Source organism: Petaurus breviceps, unplaced genomic scaffold (genome assembly GCF_028583685.1).
Source record: "Petaurus breviceps papuanus isolate PSGF00001 unplaced genomic scaffold, PetGlider_PUasm1.0 188, whole genome shotgun sequence".
NCBI classification, from domain to species: domain Eukaryota; kingdom Metazoa; phylum Chordata; class Mammalia; order Diprotodontia; family Petauridae; genus Petaurus; species Petaurus breviceps.
Genome location: NW_027185804.1, coordinates 37,416,903 through 37,427,541, shown reverse-complemented (window position 1 = coordinate 37,427,541; position 10,639 = coordinate 37,416,903). Strand labels below are relative to the sequence as shown.

General features: G+C 43.6%; 1 long non-coding RNA gene across 1 annotated transcript in view; it reads right to left on the bottom strand.

Annotated features, from left to right (window-relative positions):
* Positions 1–6,491: 6,491 nt before the first annotated feature.
* The window catches only part of LOC138163897 (uncharacterized), a 4,362-nt gene continuing 214 nt past the window's right edge, over positions 6,492–10,639 (bottom strand). Inside the window, exon 2 of the long non-coding RNA XR_011168953.1 lies at positions 6,492–10,626. This is a non-coding gene — a long non-coding RNA (uncharacterized lncRNA). The remainder of the gene's footprint in view (positions 10,627–10,639) is intronic.

Below are 10,639 nucleotides of genomic sequence, written 5' to 3'. Positions count from 1 at the left end.
CTTGGGACCGTGCCTTGATGGAGGATGCCGTCTCACCCTGTTCAGTTCCTGGGCCCCCTTCAATTCTGCCCGGCATCCCAGAAATCCTCCTGGGCTACTGGGGAGCGGAATGATCCTAACCATAGGCTAGAGTTTTATCCAAAATGTCCCCGCGAGACTGCTACAGAGCACAGAAGGCAGGGAGATTTCCAGATGGAGCCAGGCTCCCAGGTGCCCTAGTATCTACCGCCTAGGGGTCCTTCTGGTCCGTCAGTGTACACGGGTTTGTTTAGCACTTTCTTTGTGCCCCTCACCGTGAGGGAGGGTTAAGGAGCTAAAATTTAGTTGGGAAGAACAAAACCAAGTGTTCATTTGGTATGCAGAGCACTAGGCTGTGTGCCAGGAGAGACGAAGGTTTCATATATTTGATCCTGGAGGATCCAGGAAGCTATCGAAGCTCTTTGTTGGTGGTGGGCTGGAGAAGGGGATTTGAAGTGGTCATATCTGTACTTTAGAAAAATCACTTTAGTGGCTGAACAGAGGATGGATTAAACTAGGAAGAGACTTGAGGTAGGAAGACCAACGAGGTTATTGCTATGATAAATGAACTAGGGTCGTGACTGTAAGCAAAGGGAAAATGACAAGATTTGGCAATGGACTGAATGTGTGGGGTAAGTCTAAGCAAGCAGTCAAGGAGAACAATAAATTTTAAAGCCCTGGTGACTGTGAGGATGACGTTATCTTCAGCAGTTGGGGGAATTTAGAAAGGGAGGAGAGTTTGAGGAGGAAGAAAATAAGTTTTGTTTTGGATGTGTTGAATTTGAGATATGTATGAGATGACAGATTCAAGATAGATATCCAAAAGGCAGTTGGTGATACAGATATAGCTCAGGAAAGAGAGGACTGGATCTATAGATCTGGGGATTTCAGGTTCTTCAGAGGAATGAATCACACAATGAAAGCAGTGACTGAGGAAGGATTCCTGTCTGCTGATTCAAATGGGAACAAATGGTCATTCCAGAAGGAATCAAGGAATTGCTAACAACTACAAAGTCTTGTCCAAATGAAGGCTTTAAGGACACAGGACACATTTTCATCCCTGTTGCTGTTGGAGAGCAAGGACTTTGGGAGAGAAAGGCACATGTTGTCTGAGAACAAGATTTGGATTCCTGGATGATGGCTTTTAATACAGGAAGGATAAGCTTCTGAATGACAATAAAAATAGGAATAAAACTGTGTGTATCTCCCAAGCTAGACAGAGTAAAGAGTAGCTAGGATGTAGACAGCAGAATAAAAGCAGAAATGCCCAGAAATTCATAGAAGACAAAATCCCAGAAAGCAATAAAACTCATGGCCTTGGATGACTACATACAAATGTACAAAATATAGTTTACAAAGGTCAATTACAGATCCTAATGCTGAGGGGTGGGGAATCTGATCTCATTTATTTCACTGAGACTTGGTGGGATGACTGACTCAGATATGGTTGTAGAAATAAATTTCTTATTCAAAAGAGAGATGCTAGATAACAGGAAGGAGTGGGCAGTATGTTGGAGTAGCATTATATATTAAGAATGTGTATTCATGAGGAAATCTAGGAACTATTGTGGTCAATATCTGGGTAAAGATCAAGAGACACAAAACCAAAATCAATACTGTCATCCGGGTGTATTCCAGACTGCCTGGACAGAACAAGGAACTAGGTGAGGAGTTTGGGAAAGTGATCACATGTCTGATGTGGTCACATGATAGAAAAGTGATGGGGACTTCAGTTATCTGGACAGCCAGTAGAGCTCTCTCTCTACCCAAGATGGAAGAGCTCATAATTGATTGACTTGCCTTAATAATATCATCATCTTTCCAAAGGTGAAAGAATCAATGAACAAAACTTCTCTCCTAGATCTGATTCTCCCCAAAAGGAGAAATTGGTTTTCTGTGTTGGGACTAATGAACCTTGATGGGGAGGTTGACCACTTCACCTTGGAACTTGTGATGGAGGAGAAAAAGATCTGGCATAGTATGACATTTACACTAGATTTGGGATCTCATATCCTGTCATTCTTTAGGGCAAGTTGGTGGGGGTGGGGCAGAATGCTCTTGGGAAGGGAGATTTTGAAGAGACAGAAAGAAACAAGTCAGATGAGGAGTATCTAAAAAGACAAGTGTTTAGGGTTGTGAAGGAAACTCATAAATCAACCTAGATTTTTAAAAGACAGGTACAGTAAACCACAGCAAGAACAGATGATGGGATCAGTTCCAGAGTATGGCACAGTCCAGTAAGGATAAGAATCAGGAGTGCTAAAACTCAGAAAGAGCTAAGGCTGCTGAGGCAAGGGAAACAAAACACCAAGGATTTTTACATGTGCAATATTGAAAGAAAAAAAGGATAAAGAAAAATAATACACTATTCACTAACTGAGGACCAAAGAAGAAGGCTGAGCGGCACCTGTCCCTTGTTTTCTCTGCCACAGGGAATGACCTTTGGCCTGGAAAGGACAGAATAAAAGTAGCTAATGGGGAGCTGATACCCAAGGTAAGCAGGGGGTAGCTGGAGAGGACCTTCAGTGAGTGAGTTCAAATTACCCAGGCCAGGCTAAGGACATTCTTGGTTGGGGAATGGATTGCAAATGTGACTGCTGGGCCATTGTCAGGGATCTTTGAAAGATCTTGAAGAACATGTGAGATACCACTGGACTACTGGAGGTAGACAAATGCCCCAATTTTGGGAAAAAGGAAAGAGAATGGACTCTAAAATCTATTGACTTCAATTCCTGGTAAAATCCTAGAACATATTACTAAAGGTATGGTCAGTGGACTTCTAGAGATGGAAGAAAAGGGAAAGAACCAGCATAACTTCAAGAATAGGTCATCCAGGGGAAGCTAGGTTGCACAGTAAATAGAGCACCAGCCCTGGAGTCAGGAGGATCTGAGTTCAAATCCAGCCTCAGACACTTGACACTTAACTGTGTGACCTTGGGTAAGTCACTTAATCCCAATTGCCTTGCCTTTTCCCCTTAAAAAAAAGAATAGATCATCCTCAGCCTAGCCTCATTTCCTTTTTTGACAGAGGTACTAGACTGATAGAGGAGAGAAATGCTACTTGATACAGTTTACTTAAATTTTAGCAAAGCATTTGACAGTCTTATATTGTGGAAGACATGGAGATGTGGGCATTTTGTGGTTTCACAACTGTGGAATGGTCAAACCCAAAGAGTAGTCATTCATAGTTCAGTCCCATCTTGGAAAGGGGATGTGGGCCTACTAGGTCCTGTTCTTTTTGACATTTTATCAGTGACTCAGAGGAAGGCATAAGTGGCATGTTCATATATGATTATAAAGTCAACTAGTTACAATGAGATTTCTTTTAAAGTTAACAGATTGTGCACACCCTTTGATCCAGCAATACCACTACCAGTTCCATATCCCAAAGAGATGATAAAAAAGAGAAAAGGATCCACATGTATAAAAATATTTATAGCAGCTCTTTCTGTGGTGGCCAAAGATGGGAAATTGAGGGGATGCCCATCAATTGGGGAATGGCTGAATAAGTTGTGGTATACGAATATAATGGAATATTATTGTTGCATAAGAAATGATAAACAGGCAGATTTCAGAAAAACCTGGTAGGAATTACATGAACTGATTCTGAGTGAAGTGAGCAGAACCAGGAGAACATTGTACACGGTAACAGCAACATTGTATGATGACCAGCTTTGATATACTTTTCTCAGCAATACAATGATCTAAGACAATTCCAAAAGACTCGTGATTGGAAAATGCTATCCAGTCTGAATGCAGATCAAAGCATACTATTCTCTCTCTTTTTTTTATTGTGGTTTTCCCCTTTTATTATGATTCTTCTTACACAACATGACTAGTGTGAAAATATGTTTAATATGACTGTACATGTATAACCTATATCAGATGGCATACCATCTTGGGGAGAGGGGAGGGGAGGGAGGGGGAAAATTTAGAACTCAAAATTTTATAAAAGTGAATGTTAGAAACTAAAGATTAATTTTTTTAAAAAGTTCACAGATCCCAGGTTAAGAACTCCTGTAGAATGAAAGAGGGACTCGTTGGAATGTTGGGTTCCTTGTTAAGCAACCCCAAGTTTGTTTCCCTTCCTAAGGAGTCTATACCACAGGGTGGCACTATGAGTCTGGGGACTGACTATCTCCGTGGAAAAATGGAGTCCCTGGAATGTCAGGGGTCTGCTCCTAACAATCTCAAGTTTAGTTACTTTCTGAGAAAGTTCAAATGACAAGGTGGCCAAGAGTGTGAAGGACGGGAGAGGGAGAGAATAATATGCATTGCTTTTGAGCTATCTGGTTTTGTGTGTGTGTGTTCTGAATTCTAATGAATTGTAGTAAGTCCTATAAGTCCATATACGTATTTTTGTATATATAAAATTTGTAGTACCCAAAGGCAGCACCAAAACACTGATAATGAGGCACAGTCACACCTCAGGCATTAGTCTGTTGCAACACACCAGTTTCAGCTTCATTCCTTGTTCACTGGCATCAAATAAACCTTAGCCACCTTTGTCTAGGAGATAGTGTTTTGTATAATAAGACCTTAAGCTAGCAGGATCAACAGAGAAGGCCAGATCTCTTGCTTTTTCTGGGGCTAGCTGTAGTCCCTTGCCCCTGCCCCTTTTAGCATGGAAATGTACATGTACATATGTATGTGTATATATATTTGGGGATCCTATGACCCCTGAAGATATCTAGTTCAAACCCTTTAATGTATATATAAGGAAAGAGAGCCTCCAATGTAAATGACTTGCTCAAAGTCACACAGTATCAGAGGCAGAATCTGCACACCTTCCTGTTTCCACTTCAGATCCATGGTGCTGTATACGCTTCCTTTAAAAGTCAGATTTCTTACAGAAAATATGATATGGGGAAAATATGAGCAAAGATCAACCCCTGGAGTACCCAGAATCAAATCTGGTCCCTATATGCCCAGAACTTTCTGGGTGACAAGAAGCAAAACTCTAACATTTAGACCTATCCAAAAGTGTAATGTGCTGCCTCGGGAAATAGTCCCCTTGCTGTAGGTCCTGGAAAAAAGGTGGGATGGCTCCAGGTTGTGCCATGCAGGGCATCCTCACATAGACAAGGGTTAGAAGAGATGGCCTCTGAGATCCCTCCCAACTCCATGATCCTGTGAAGGTTCATGTGATAACAGCATTCCAGAGAGGGGGAGGAGCCCCAGGAAAATACAGAATGTCAGTGAAAATCAGGATCTTCAGTGCTGAAGGTTAGCTTGAGGTGTCATTCCACACAATGCTATCTCCTGGACAAAGGCAGTTAAGGGTTATTTGATGCCAATGAACTGGGAATGAAGCTGACACTGGTGTGTTGCAACAGCCTGAGGTGTGACTGCCTCATTACTGCTGTTTCGGTGTTGCCTTTGGGTACTAAAAATAAAATGTGTGGATCATAAAGGCAATTCATTCAGAAGCTGCTGATGATAGCAAATGAGGCTCTTGTGCTCAGGCAGGAGATCCACCAGGCTATGAGTCCAATGGGACATCGTGACCCAGGCTCTGTTAGTGTTTGAAAAGATATGCTTGCTTTGTTGAGATGTTTGGTAGGGAAAGTGTGCCATAGTCACCAAAAGCAAAAAACAACCCCAAATCAGAAAACTCTGGTCCCTTTTCTACCATTGACCAGAGATGTTATCCTGGGCAAAATACTTATATCTTGGCTATAGATTACTCATCTATAAAATGAGGGGATTAGCCTGGATGATCTCTAAGGCCCTTTTCAGCTGTAACTTTTTCTGGAATTCTGCAGAATCAGCAGAAGCCTGGGATTGCTTTCTGCCTTGAGCCTAGTAGCAAGAGGTTTTGACTGTTGGAGATCTCTTTCCTGGTGCATGCTGATACATGATGCCAGATTATCTCAAGCTGCCTGTTGACCCACGAAGCTCTTTGCTGAGTTTGCAAAACCACCCATAAATCCATTTCATCTTCAAGTGTGTGTGCACAAAGTCACAGCATTCAGTGGTTTGCAAATGACTGGCTGGAGCATTTCTGTGAGGGTTTGCAGCGAATTGAAATAGCATAGTCTCTGAACCCAGGGTCTTTGTTTCCTGCTTCCTGATTCTCATCTGTAAATGATTACATTTGGCTCTGCTGAGCACTATAAAGCGTTCATCTCAAATAGCTCTGGTTCCTGTCCTCAAGAAGTTCCTATTCTCGAATACATACATTTACGTAGATCTGTAATTTTAAATAGCTTTGGAACTGTCGAACACACAGCTGAGTGTGGGAAATAAGCCTCCATACACATTAAGCCAGTTATCTATTCTTGAAATACCGTAGGATGCCAGAGGAAGTCAAAAGATGCCAGAAAACTCTTTAGGCGATTAGAATCCTTGTTGCCTTAGAGATATGGAATGTTCTGGTCAGGTTAATTAAAAAGAAGATAGTGGGAGATTTTGCACTGTTTGAGTGATTTTCCTATGTCAGGACAATTAAAAGTGGCATATGCAGTAAGCAGTTGGTGGCAGAAATGATGCTGTTTAATCATATACATACCAGTGGATGATTTCTCATCAGATCTCAGCTCCTCATTCCTTTGCATTCTGTCCTCCCACCCCCCTTTCCACTGCTTGGCTTTGGCTGGAGTCCACAGTATGACACGATGGCTCTAGGGACACAGACAAGAGCCTGTCAAAAGCATTCCAACCCAAGCCCCTGATTGAAAAGGAACACAAAGCGTCTTGGCCCAGTAATTGCAGAGTTCACTCAGGGCTCTGGAAGCAACAAGATCTTGAAAAGTACCGGAGATAAAGCCTGAATAGTCTGTACATTGGGAATCATTCTAGTTAATTCTGCCGCATGGAAGCACAGGCCTGTCCTAAGGTCCACGGTTTGGAAAGCACATAATGATTACAGGCCATCAAAACCACGTCACAGCAACATGGACAACGTGTTGGCTGACCCATCAGTGTGTAGGGAGCCATATCAGCGACACTAGATCACGAATAACATTGAAATCCTCCCGCCACCTCTGAAGAATTCAGAGGACAATGCTTTCTATACATTTTCAGGCACAACAGATGGGGCCACCCCCAGTCTTGACTGCAAATTGCTGAATATGATGAGAGCTCAGCTCAGTGGGGAAATAACATGGGTCTTGGATCTGAAGTCTTAGGGCTTCGTTCCCTTCAAAGTCTTGCTCTGCACTGCCCCTTATTAGCTCTGAGACGCTGGCCAAGTCACTGCATTGCTTGGCCTCAGTTTCCCTACATGTACCATATACCTCATAGGATTCCTGTGAAGATCTACCGCTCCCATCCCTGTATGCTCCCCTGGCCACCCCTTCCCTCTAAATGCTGTCTCCCCCATTCGTCAATGGGACAAGAAGACAATAAAGCTCCTACTCTGTGCCAGCCTGTGCTAAGTGTTGGGTATACCAAAACCCCCCAAAACAATAAAACAAGGTCCCTTTTCTCAAAAAATATTATTTAAAATTTTTTTACAATTTATTTTTAGTTTTCATAGCTTGTATTCTAACAGGGGAAAACACACAAACAACTATGACTATACCATGTATCTAAAGGGTAAGTGGAAGGCACCGGAAGTTGGAAGAACAGGGAAAGGGACTAGAGCTGAGTCTTGAAGGAAGCCAAAGGAAGCTAAGGATCAAAGGTGAACAGGGAGAGCATCCCAGGTCTGAGGAACCACTATGGCACATTCTCCTGAATCAGGAGTTGGCATGTCCTACAGGAAGAACAGCAAGAGGCCAGTGAAGCTGGATCAGAGAGTGGGCAGAGGGGACCAACGTGTAAGTAGACTGGAGAGGTTGGAAGGGCTTTAAATAGCACAGGATCCTGGAGGTAATTGGGAACCACTGAATTTCTTCAGTACTGGGCATAGCCGTATTTGGTCTTTAGGAAAATCAGCTTCGGCAGCTGAGTAGACAAAGGAATGGATTTAGGAAGAGTCATGAGGGAAGAAAGAGGGCTATTGCAATAGGATAAGTGTGAGTTAATGAGGGTTTACCTAGGGTTGCAGTTGTGTGAGGGAAGAGAGATGTCACAAAGTTAAAAAAAAATGACAAGAAGTGATAAGAGATGGGAATGTGGGATGGGTTTGAGTGAAGGAAATGGGGATGATACTGAGGTTTCTAGCCTGTGTAACTGCAGGGATGGGGGTGTCCTCACAAGTACAAGGAAAGTTGGGAAGAGAGGAAATCTGGGGGAGAAAGATGACAAGCAGTTCTGGTCATGCTGGGTTTGAGCTAACTACAGGACATTCAAGACGCCCAAGAGACAGTTGCTGAAGTAACCCTGGAACTCGGGAGAAAGGTGAGGTCTAAACATATAGATCTGGGGATCATGGATAGAGATAAGAGTTGGATTTGTGGGAGCCCATGAAATCGCCAAGTGAGAGCATTAAAGGAATTTTTAACTGGGTAGGAACTTTTTTTTAAATAAAATTTGATAACTATATTTCAATATGTAGTAAGAAGATTGGTGTGTGATCCTTTGCATTTTGTCATTTGGGGCTTATCTTGTAATTCTGACTCATGATGACATTTTAATTTGCTGTGAAAATTTACTAGCTGCCTTGCTGAATCCTCCATGCCTTGGCCTCCCCTCGTATATTCTGATAGTTGCCATCATTTACCCTTTTCCTTGGTATGAGGTCATTATCAGTGTCAAGATGGTCCAAGGTTAGAACATTGGGCAGTCCAGTACTACCCTGCATTTAAAGATAAGACCTACCCCCACTTAGGATACTCAGGGGGAATGCCCCATTCTCAGGGGCAGAGAAGGAATATCCTATCCCCATCCAGGTGGCTGAGGGGAATGCCTGAGAAAAGCCCCACTCAAAGCCTTAGCCAATTGAGTAATCATTGATGATCCCTAGATTCTCTCCCACACTTGACTGATGCCCACAGATCAGTTCTTCTATACCACAGGGATCACCTAGCTCCCTGTTCAGGACTTCCCCTGGGTTTTGTGCCACTTATCTCTAGACAGTTGCTGCCTACTCAAGGTCTACTGGTGCTAATATATATCAACGTCCTGCTGATAAAGTTGTCCCGGATGGAATCCAAGAGAGCCAGCTGGATGGGTAATAAGCCACACCCATGAATATCTTACTTTAGTTCATTAGCTGATGACCAAAACTATTACCAAGATGCCTGGTACCTCATTTCTGTAGACAGAATTGGGCAGGTGGCTCCAAAGAAAGCAAGGGCCAGGTCTCTGAAATGCATGCTTCAGCAGTAGGGAATCCCTCACCTATGTTTCTTCTTGGCTTATAAGACGTTGCTCAAACTTGGGACCACACAGCCAGGCAGCCGCCCTGATGAGCATGGCACCGTGATTCAGGATCTGAAAGCAGGGACTTGACTGGGGAACCTCCTTTTAATGGGAGAGCTTCCTCTATCCTTTTCCATCCACTAGAGCTGGTAACCCCACCTTCTCAGGCAGGATTTCCTGGCCTCACTGAGGAGAACAAGGCCCTGAATCTCATTCCTCAACAACAGGTAATTCTATTCTGCCTCTTAGATTCACAAGCCACAGACCAGGAACAGGACTAAGGTTAGTTAGTGGGGGTTTTCTAGGGCCGCTATCTGAATGGGGTGAGGGTGTTCCCTCTCTGCCTCTGAGGATAGGGTGCTGCCCATGAACATCTAAATGGTGACAGGTCTTATCTCTGGATACAGGGCAGGTACAAGACTGCCCAGGGTTCTAACTTTGTCTTGACAGTGATGATGGTCTAATGCCAAGGAACAGAGTAGAGGACAGTAGCTAATCAGAATACACAATGAGGAGAGGCCACGGCCTGGGGGATTTCAGCAAGCCAGCTGGTAAATTTCCACAGCAAATTAAGGTTGTGCCACAGGTCAGAGTAGCAAGATGGGCCCCAAATGACTAAACGGAGTTGAAGAAACATCCAAGCATCACACAGAGATACTGTCACTGCACAATTCAGTTTCTTTTGAAATCCTTTGTACTTTGGCTCTCTGCATTTATAAACATTATCCTGAGAAGGGGTTCATAGTTCCATTGTCCACAAGGAGGGGCTTACTAGACTGTAAAAACCCACCTTCCCTCTCCACATTCCCAACATACAGATCCAGGGCCATCTCCAGTTGTCCCAATCTCTATCTTGCCCCTGGACCCAGGCGGTTCTGGAAGAGAACTGAGGCTGGTGCCTCTGCACAGCCCTCCTTCACTTAAATCCATTCATTTGCATGTCATGGCATCACCTCGATGATGTAATGGTCCTCTTGGAGAACAAAGAATGAACAACAACCAGCAGATTGTCAAAGGAGTCTGTGATAAGCAGGCTAAGAACCCTCAGCAAAGAGAGAAAAGGGGAGGGGGCCCAGTCCAAACCTTAGTCTGTGATAAGCAGGTTAAGAACCCTGAGCAAAGAAAGAAAAGAGAAGGGGGCCCAGTCCAAACCTTAGTCTGTGATAAGCAGGTTAAGAACCCTCAGCAAAGAGAGAAAAGAGAAGGGGGCCCAGTCCAAACCTTAGTCTGTGATAAGCAGGTTAAGAACCCTGAGCAAAGAGAGAAAAGAGAAGGGGGCCCAGTCCAAACCTTAGTCTGTGATAAGCAGGTTAAGAACCCTCAGCAAAAAGAGAAAAGAGAAGGGGGCCCAGTCCAAACCTTAGTCTGTGAT